A 10,005-nucleotide genomic window follows, 5' to 3' on the forward strand; every position below is an offset into this window, starting at 1 on the left:
AAATGTGTATTTTAATACCTTGTAACAAGCAGATTACAGCTGAACAAAAAACGAAGTTGTTCTTTCAGCATGTTTGGGTTCATTTTGGGTTACCCACTTCCATTGTATCTGATCGAGATTCCCGATTTGTTGGGAACTTTTGGTCAAGTCTATGGGAATTGATGGATACCAGACTAGAGAAGAGCACAACCTTTCATCCACAAATAGATGGCCAAACAGAGGTGGTTAATAGGACAATGATTCAGTTTCTCAGGGGCTATTGCAGCAAGCATCCCAAGCTTTGGGATGAACATTTGTGTTATGTGCAACATGCTTACAACTGTGCCAAGCATTCTTCTACACAGAGATCTCCTTTTGAGACTTGTTTTGGTTTTACACCAAGGTCTCCCTTGGATTTTGTCTTTGGAAAAGACATAGCAGTTGATGGACATAGTGATGTGGACAAAGCAACCAAGTTCATTGAACATATCCAAGAAATTCACCAGGCAGTGCAGGAACAGCTAGAAAGAAGCTAGGCCAAGTACAAGGCAAGGCATGACAAGCATCAGATTGAGCATAGCTTCCAAGTTGGTGATCAAGTCTAGCTGTACATCAGCAAAGATAGAATGTAAGGTGAAGGTAAGAAGTTGAAGCCAATAAGGTATGGGCCTTTCAAGATACTTTAGAAAATTGGTGAAAATGCTTTTCGCCTTGATTTGCTAGCTTACATGCCCATCTATTCAATAGTTAATGCAGAAAGCTTGAGACTGTTTGAACCTTCATTGATTGAAGATCCCGAAGAGAAAAGTCAGTTGCCTTCTATTGATGATTTGTTCCCTGAATATCTCAATGAGTTGCAGGAAGATACAGTTCTGGATAGGAAGGTGAGAACTACGCGCAGAGGGGACATTGAGTACCTGAGAATTGGACTCAAGGGTTCAAAACCAAGCAGCGCAAGATGGATAGAGATTGGAAAAGTGAGGAAGTTGTATCCTCACTTGATTGATGCTTAAAAACCAACTTTTGGTGGTCCAAAAGCTTTTTCAGTGGGAAGGCGTGATCCAAAATGGATCCAAAACACCCTCTAATTCTTCAAAATCAAAAAACTATCGCAAAAGGAAAACCTTCACAAAAGGCGGATTACACTATCAGGAGAGAAAAACATGAAGAATTGCCAAAAATAGAGTTATCGGAGGTCAAAGGAGCAATGCACAAGAGCTGTCGGATCTGGCCAATCAACGGTCTAGATCTGATCGGCATATCACAATTAGCGGTGGCAAGCGAAGGTTATCGGAGGTGGCCCTATGAACGTTGTGACCGTGATCAACGTGAGTCAATGAGGACCGTCAATCAAGCGCGTAGATCGATGGCCTAGGTTAGCTCGCGATATCGCATCGGCAAAACACAAATGGAAAGGCTTACAGAGGACCGAAGACCGTGCGGCATGTGATTGCGATATATCGCATCGCAGTATCGCATCGGAGCAATATAAAGGAGCAGGGCCGATACACTTGCGACTTGCGATAGCCGGACCCGAAGGAGATTATGGATGAAATTTAATATGATTTGAGTTCTGGAAAAAGGGCTTTTTCTATGTAAAATTGTGTTTTCGTTAAATAAACTAAAACCAAAGGAAACGCGAATTGGGCGATTTAACGGACCCGAAAGGATTTTTAGACGCAACAATATATGTTTTGAGTTCCGAAACGAGTGGGATTTTGAGCAGGCCTTAGACGGTAAATGGTATTGGCTGGGCTTGTTGTGGGGAAAAGTGCCTATGCAGGTCGACCCTATCCACGTAAGGTGTGATAGTGCCTTAGCAACAAACAGAAACAACTATTCTAGTATTCTTCCTTTATGAATTAAGAATGAAGAGAGATAGAATGGACTAACCGGTGTCTTCCATTCGTCCTCTGATCCGGTTTCTCTTCTCTTTGAGAGCTCCCAGCTACTTGCCTTCTTGCTCGCCCAGCTTCACCAAGTTCCTACAAGATCACAAAAGGGGAAAACTACACAAAGACATAGATTCATATTCATAACTAGCTCAGGATTAGAAATAAGCTAAACATACTAATGCAATCATACATCAAAGACACATCAGCATGTAGGAGAAACTCAAATAGTTTTATTGATGAAATAACAAGGTTCAGGAGGAGATACAACCATGTGAGTTCCAATCCAGCATCTACCTCCCAGCAAATGAATCCCTTCTTCACCTCCCTTCAAAGCATAAAGCACCCAATGATCTCAATCTCAAACCAACAACAATTCTTTGCAATATCAAAATTCCAGCCTCTGGATCCCATGGATGAGAGATCCATATATAGATGTTTGGAGAGGGGATGAGTCAGCTTGTGATCTGACTAGTGTCCTCTCTCTCTGTCAGTTCTTGCTTCCACTTGGAGACTAAGAGCCTCTTACTCATCACTTAGTCGAACTCAGTGAGGCAAGTGTCATGGAGGAAGATTCTGGAAGCTTCCATAGTCTTTACACCTCGCGGAATGGCACTGCCATTTGTCATTTCCCGCTCAGCGCACCCTGGTAGTGCATTTGGGTGCGTTGCAATGCACCTAGCTAGTGTACTGGGGTGCTTTGCAACGCAGGTGGCCAGTGGAGCCACTGAAATGATCCTGATTTGACTTGTTTTTGAGCAGTTTCTGGTGGAGAACTTCTATGAATTGCTGTGGTTTGCTGGCCTTGTTCCTCTAGGGGTAGGAACAACATGTTTAGGGACTTTGGATCCCTTGGTTTATGGACATTTCATCCTCAGATATGTAAGGCACAAAAATGTCTATAACAGGGCTCCGCTCAAGCCCATACACTGGCCGCCACGTGTCCAGGCACCAGAGAGAGAAAACCACCCTTTTCGGGCAGGTAATCCCCAAGCGCATAAGCCACCTGAAATCAATAATAATTGTTGATCAACAATCACTTGCGATCATGCCCAAAGATGGATCCAAAAGGAATATAGGGCGGAATTAATGATTTTTGAAGTCCGATAGACTACGTTTGGGTGAATTTTCCCGTGTTTTAGTGTATTTCTCTGTGTAAACAGAGAATGACTATTCTGAGGATTTCAAAGGCGCTGATGGTCCTTCCGTTACAAAACAGGTGGCCACCATCCCTGAAGGCGTTTAGCAATGATTTCTAACACTCAGAGGGGGATTTGCTTAAATAGAGGCTGGAAGCCAGAGATCCCAGAAGAGGAAATGAACAGACATTGCCAATTGGCTTAAAAGCCACATAATGACAGAGATAGAGGCAAGCAGTGCTGAGACAGAGAGAAAACAGAGCCAAAAAGGAGAGAAAGAGTCTGTGTACTCAGAGAGGCTTGAGGGATTCAAGCAAACTCCTGTTGTTTTGTATCTATTGTGTTGAGACTCAATTTGAGCTCACATTTTGTAAAACTCTGCTCTTGAAGACATAATAGAGAGGTCACCACTGAAGCTGGACTAGGAGACGTAGCCCAAGGGTTTTGGGTGAACTCCAGATCAAACTTGTTGTGTTATGTGTGTTTATCTATTATGTTCCTTTAACTGCTTCATTGTCTAGGTTATTCGCAATCTTATCGATCCATTGCACTAAGTAATATGGGAAAATCCATGCACATGAGTCTGTAATACCTTAAAAGTAATCTAAGATCTTCATTTTCAGATCAATTTGACTCTCATAATTCTTAGGGATGTACTTGTTTTGCATGGATACTTTTGAGTTAAGGTTAAAGGTTTATGATTTCTATTAGGATCATGGTCATTTAAGAGGCCAAATTTTATAATTTTGTTGGAAACATGCATATAAAATATCACATAATCCATTAAACTACTTCCAAAGACCATGAATGAAAATCATTTAGTTGGTTTTTGGCCACTATATTACACCATTACAAATTATAATGTCTTGAGGCTATAGAATTTGACCAATTTTATACCAAATAAATTTTTTATTAGGCCTTCAAAGATTTTTCTGAATCTACTAGCTAAGTCAAGAACCTCCTCTAACAAAAGGGGAATGGGGTTTGAATCATTACTTAAAAGAATAACTTGACAAGATGTGGTTCTAACATTAGATTCTCCTAATAAGAGGATGATGTCTTCATTTCTTAGACTATGAACATCCTGCTCTAAGGTATTATAAGGGAATTTTTTATCTAGATTTATTTTCTTATAAAATGTAGAGTTAATATGTGCGAAATAAAAAATTGTGATATAAATCCTTTTCCCATTAATGTTTGAGATTTAGATTCAAATGTACCAATTGAGGAGGTATATATTATGAAGTCGAGTGTGAGGAGAAACACTATTTTTTATGTAATAGCCTACTAGTCCTCTAATTATTTTGTGAGAGGATTTCCTATTGAAAGTTGAACACAAAATGAATCCATCAATGCGAGGGACCTTAGAGTCATCATGCTCCCAAGTTTCAACTAAAAAATAATATTAATTTTGCTTGGGATCCAACTTAACATATAATCTTTACACCATGGAAAGCCACAACAGTTTCAAAAGAGGATCTAAAGTGTTCCAAATTCCTATTTATTACTCTCTTTTTGGTCTCTATTTCTAATAATAGTTCTCTTATTTCTAATGATTATCCAATTGCATTCCTTTTTTACTTCCTTTACCTTTCAAACCTCCTTCCTTAATTCATCTTGAATTTTTGGGGTGAGGTCCCCATTTATAAAAACTCTTGTCCCTTTTACGCTTGGAGATATATTGAACATGCCAAATTTATGGTCCTTAGAACTTATCCAAACATGCATAAGTATACTTTATGCTTGAGTATCTATCCCAACATCTTCACTTTTATGAGATAAGTCGTTTAAGTTTATGACTTGTTTTGAAGTTTTTGTTTTACTATTTCTGACATGTCATCATATTTTTGCTTTTTTATATCGGTGATTATAAGATTAAAGAACTTTTTATTATACTCGTGATCTAGTTCAATTAGCTTGTTCATTTCTTCTTTGATTGGTTTGATGTCTACTTTGTTATTTGTACTAATTAGGAAAATATTTCTATTTGATTTTTCTTTTATCTCTTTAATCTTGTCTCTCAAAGTGTAGTTTGTAGGAATTTATAGGGTAAGTTTCTCAGAAAGAACACCAAAAGGACACCGCTCACAACCAGATCACAGATCAATACACCAGTATTTTTGACGTGGTTAAAACCCTCAAAGAGGGAAACAGTCCACGGCCTACGCCAACGTGGCTACTACAGGCAATTTATTAATCAAAGAATGAAAATTTACATAAGCTTCTCTCATGCACGGATTACCCGAACAATGACCCTCCATGCGCTTTAAATAGAACTCATGGACCAATCGGGTGTCAAGCCACGGATCAAGTGTCAGTAATACCGAGGAGAGAGTGAACCGTCGGATCACTACATATCCTGACCGTCGGATTGTAAGTTACAAAATGTACAACGGTAAAGAAACACACTTTACCTAACTCTATACTAGACCAAGTTGAACTTAACTATTTCCTATGTATCAGAATATCCTAACATCCCCCCTTAAGAACAACTTGGGATAGGATTGAAGGATTTACAAATATGACACAATAGGAGAAGGAAGGAGGCACTAGAGCCTATCCCCCCTTAGTGACAACTTCCTGAACTCCAAGCATATATCGAAGTTTAGTGAACTTCGCCTCTGTGAGAGCCTTTGTGAAGATGTCTACAACCTGATCATCTGTTGAACAATATTGCACTTCAAGAACATGGTCATGAATGAGATTTCTGATGAAGTGCATGTATAGTTCAATGTGTTTGCTGCGCTGATGCTGGACTGGATCTTTGCATAGCTGAATGGAACTTTGATTATCACACCAAAGTGTGGTTGGATGCTGCTGCTCAAAGCCAAACTCTGATAGGATCTGACGAAGCCACAAGGCTTCCTTACTAGCTTCCACGGCACCACGATACTCTGCTTCTGCTGACGAAAGAGAAATGGCAGCCTGTTTCTTACAAGCCCATGTAATAGGTCCTGAACCAAGAGTGAAGACATAACCGGCAGTAGACTTCCGATCATCAGGGTCACCAGCCCAATCAGAATCAGTGAAACCAACCAATAGAGGAGCTGCTTCGGCACTGTAATGAATCCCAAACTGTACTGTACCTCGAACATAACGAAGTATTCTTTTAGCTGCTTTCCAATGACTTTCACGGGGGTTTTGCATAAACCGAGCAACAAGGCCAACCGCAAAGGAAAGGTCAGGACGAGTATGGGTTAAATACAAGAGTTTTCCTACAAGTTGACGGTATAAGGTAGCATCAACTTCAGGAGAAGTACAAGAGACTGAAATTTTGACTCCAGACTGAAAGGGAGAAGGGGCTGGCTTACAGTCTTCCATGTGAAAATGACGAAGAATATCACAAGCATACTTGGACTGGGAAAGGGAAATACCCTCCTTGGATTGCAAGACTTGAAGACCGAGAAAATAGTGTAATTGTCCTAAGTCTGTCATTTCAAATTTCCTTTTAAGGCTAGACTTCACATGGTTTATAAGGTTGGGATCACTACCAGTAAGGATAAGATCATCAACATAAAGAACAAGGATGATAAGAGAGTTTCCCACTTTCTTGGTGTAGACAGTATTGTCAGAATGACACCTAGAAAAGCCAGATTCTAAAAGAAAGCTATCCATTTTGGCATACCAATCCCGAGGAGCTTGCTTGAGACCATAAAGGGATTTCTTAAGCCGACATACAAGGCTAGAGTCTATTTGGATGAAGCCAATGGGTTGTTCCATATAGATTTCTTCATGCAAGTCCCCATGCAAGAAGGCAGATTTAACATCCATCTGATGGACTTCCCATTTGAAAGAGGCAGCAAGGGAAAGAACAAGGCGGATAGAGTTCATTTTGGCAACTGGGGAGAAGGTTTCAGTGTAGTCAATTCCTTCAACCTGTGAAAATCCCTTAGCAACAAGACGAGCTTTATGTTTATCAACTTTTCCATCTGGTCCATACTTGGTTCTGTAGACCCATTTACATCTTACAAGTTTTCGTCCCTTTGGTAGAGGAACAAGATCCCATGTATCATTTGCCAACAATGAATGATATTCTTCATTCACAGCTGCTTCCCAATGTGGATGGCCTGAAGCTTCTGCAAAAGTGTCAGGATCATGATTTACTGGAGCTTGAGCCAGTAAAGAAGAGGCTCTTTCAAACTGAGAACGTGTACGTCGTTGATCTGTAAGATCACCGGCAAGATCACCTGCTGCATCCCGAGTGGCATGGAGCCATCTTGGAAGTTGAGGATCCTAAGAAGGTGGGGGAGGATTGTCATCCTCACTTTCATCATCTGAAGAAGAAATTTTTTCAAAAGTAGAAGAGATAGGAAGATGTGGCACATCCGCCGGACTAGGCTCGCAGGCCGATTTATTTTCATCAAATTTTACATCTCTTCTAATGATAACATTTTTGGACTTAAATGGAATAAGTCTATAACCTTTTACATCTTCAGAATATCCAACAAAAGTACATTTCTCACTCTTAGGTTCTAAAGCTTTATGCTTTTCATCTGGAATATGGGCCCATGCTTCACTTCCAAAAACACGAAAGTGACTTACATCTGGTTTAATGGAACTCCAAGCTTCTTCTGGAGTGATATTCTTTAGAACCTTAGTAGGAGTGCGATTGATTATATAATTTGCACAATTAATTGCTTCGGCCCAAAAACTAAGACTGAGTCCTTTAGATTGCAGCATACAATTAGCCATTTCCTTTAAGGTGCGATTTTTCCTTTCAGCTACACCATTTTGTTGTGGAGTGTATGGAACAGTATGTTGCATTTGAATTCCATTTTCGGTGCAAAAGTTGATGAAGGTGTTTTTAACATATTCTCCACCATTATCGATTCTTAACTTAAGAATTTGATGTCCAGATTGTTTTTCAACAAAGGCTTTGAAGGCCAAAAATATGTTAAATACTTCGCTGTTGAGTTTTAAGAAGTATACCCAAGTGCATCTGGAGAAATCATCAATGAAAGTTAAGAAATACTTGCAGCCAGAGAATGAAGCAACAGGAAGTGGACCACATAAATCACTGTGCACAAGCTGTAAAGGGGCTGAGGCGTGCCAAGAGGCACGTTTTTCAAAACTGTCCCGATGATGTTTTCCAAGTACACATCCGGAACAAACACCATCTCTGCAAGATACCATAGGAAGACCTGTCACCATATTTTTTTTACATAGATGCTGAAGGGAGCGATAGTTTAAGTGACCAAATCGCTCATGCCAAAGTTTTCTCACTTCATCATTATGAGAAACAAATACTGAGGGAAGATTTGATGACCCAAAGTTGTGAAACTTATACAACCTTGTGGAATCATCAGCAATACCAGTAGCTAGAATCTATTTAGGATCTCTTAGATCCTTGATTACAACATCATGAGGTGAAAATTCAACAATTTTACCTTCACCTGAATGAGTTATCTGATATACAGATAGAAGGTTGCAGGATAAGGTTGGAACACATAATACATCATTAAACTGACCATTGTCTAGATGAACAGTTCTAGTCCCTACAACATTAAGAGATCTATCATCACCAACATATATATTTTTGGTGTTACAATCATTTAAAGAAGAAAACATGGCTTTGTTTTTGTCCATGTGATAAGAGGCTCCAGAATCAATGAGCCACTCATGAGAATGAGAAGAAGAAGAAGATACATTTAATGCATAACCAGACTGAGATGATTGACAACAACATGCAGAAAGTGCCATTCCGGAAGATGAAGTTGAAGTTGAAGTAGAAGAATGCTCCACATGGATGTTATGTTTCTTCATTGCGGCTTCCAAGGCTTCCATCTTCTTAAAGCATTTAGATTCTAAGTGGCCATCTCGATTACAAAAGTTACAATCTCTATCAGTCTTCTTCCATTTGTTTTTATTGGTCTTATCATTTTGCTGGAATGATCTTTCATTTTGAGGCTGAGTTTGCTTAGGACCCTTGTTTGGTTTAGGACCATTCTTTTTAGGATATGACTTCTTAGGATTCTTTAAATTTGGTTGCTGCTGGGCGGCTAATGCTTTCTTGGAAGAGTTTCCAAGATTAAGAAGACCAAGGTGTACGAGTTTTTCTTGTTCTCTTATTAAAGAATCACAAAAAGAGTCAAAGGAAGGGGGCTTGTAGTCTTTTCCTTGACAAATGAAAGCTTCCCTTGTAGAATGGAAGGTGGAAACAAATACAGAGTAGGCTGGTCCCAACTTAGTAAGGATGGAATAAATAAGGTTACTATCTTCTTTCTTAACCTTAACACCTTCCAAGAGATATCTAAGGGTCTTGAATTTGGACAAGAAATCTTCAATGCAAGAAAAATTATTAGGATCCAATGTAAGCAACTCATTTTCAAGTTGACGGGCTCTAATTTCATTTTTAATCCCAAAAAATTTAGTGATTTGTTCCAATGCTTCATGAGGAGTATCAAGTTCTGCAATATGGAATCTAAGATCAGGAGAAATAGACATTCCTATCAAACCACGTGCTTGATCTTGTCTATTTTCCCATTTTGCAGCCTTGTCTTCATCTTTTGGTTTCTTCTCTTGGCCTGTGGCTATTCTGTAGAGACCTTTACTTCTAAGTAAATCTTCCATGTAGGCTATCCATTGGAAGTAGTTAGTGCTGTCAAGAATGACTTGGCATGGACTTTCCATTTTTTTTTTTAAAAACTGAAGCTGAAGATGTTGAAATTAAGTGTTCCAATGGATAGATCTCGAAAAATTAGGATGTTTAAAAAAAAACGGCTCTGAAAAAGGCTTCCGAATGAAGAAGTTATGGCTTTTTGAAAAAAAATTGTTGAAGTTGTCGGCAAAGTGCGCGAATGTGCGGGAATGAAAAAATCCGCCCCCACAAAAATGGAGACTTGAACCCAAGACCTCTACTCTCTTAAAATAGCTTTGAACCAATTGATCTATACAAAAAATTTGAGAGAGAGAGAGAGAGAGGGGGGGGGGGGGGGGCTTGGTTTGCGTGCTTGCCTTGAGAAAGCTCTTTTTCCCTACAAAACACAAAACACAAA

The sequence above is a fragment of the Pinus tabuliformis genome, chromosome Q (genome assembly GCF_031772625.1).
Source record: "Pinus tabuliformis cultivar Carrire ecotype Pingquan chromosome Q, CPIR1, whole genome shotgun sequence".
NCBI lineage: Eukaryota > Viridiplantae > Streptophyta > Pinopsida > Pinales > Pinaceae > Pinus > Pinus tabuliformis.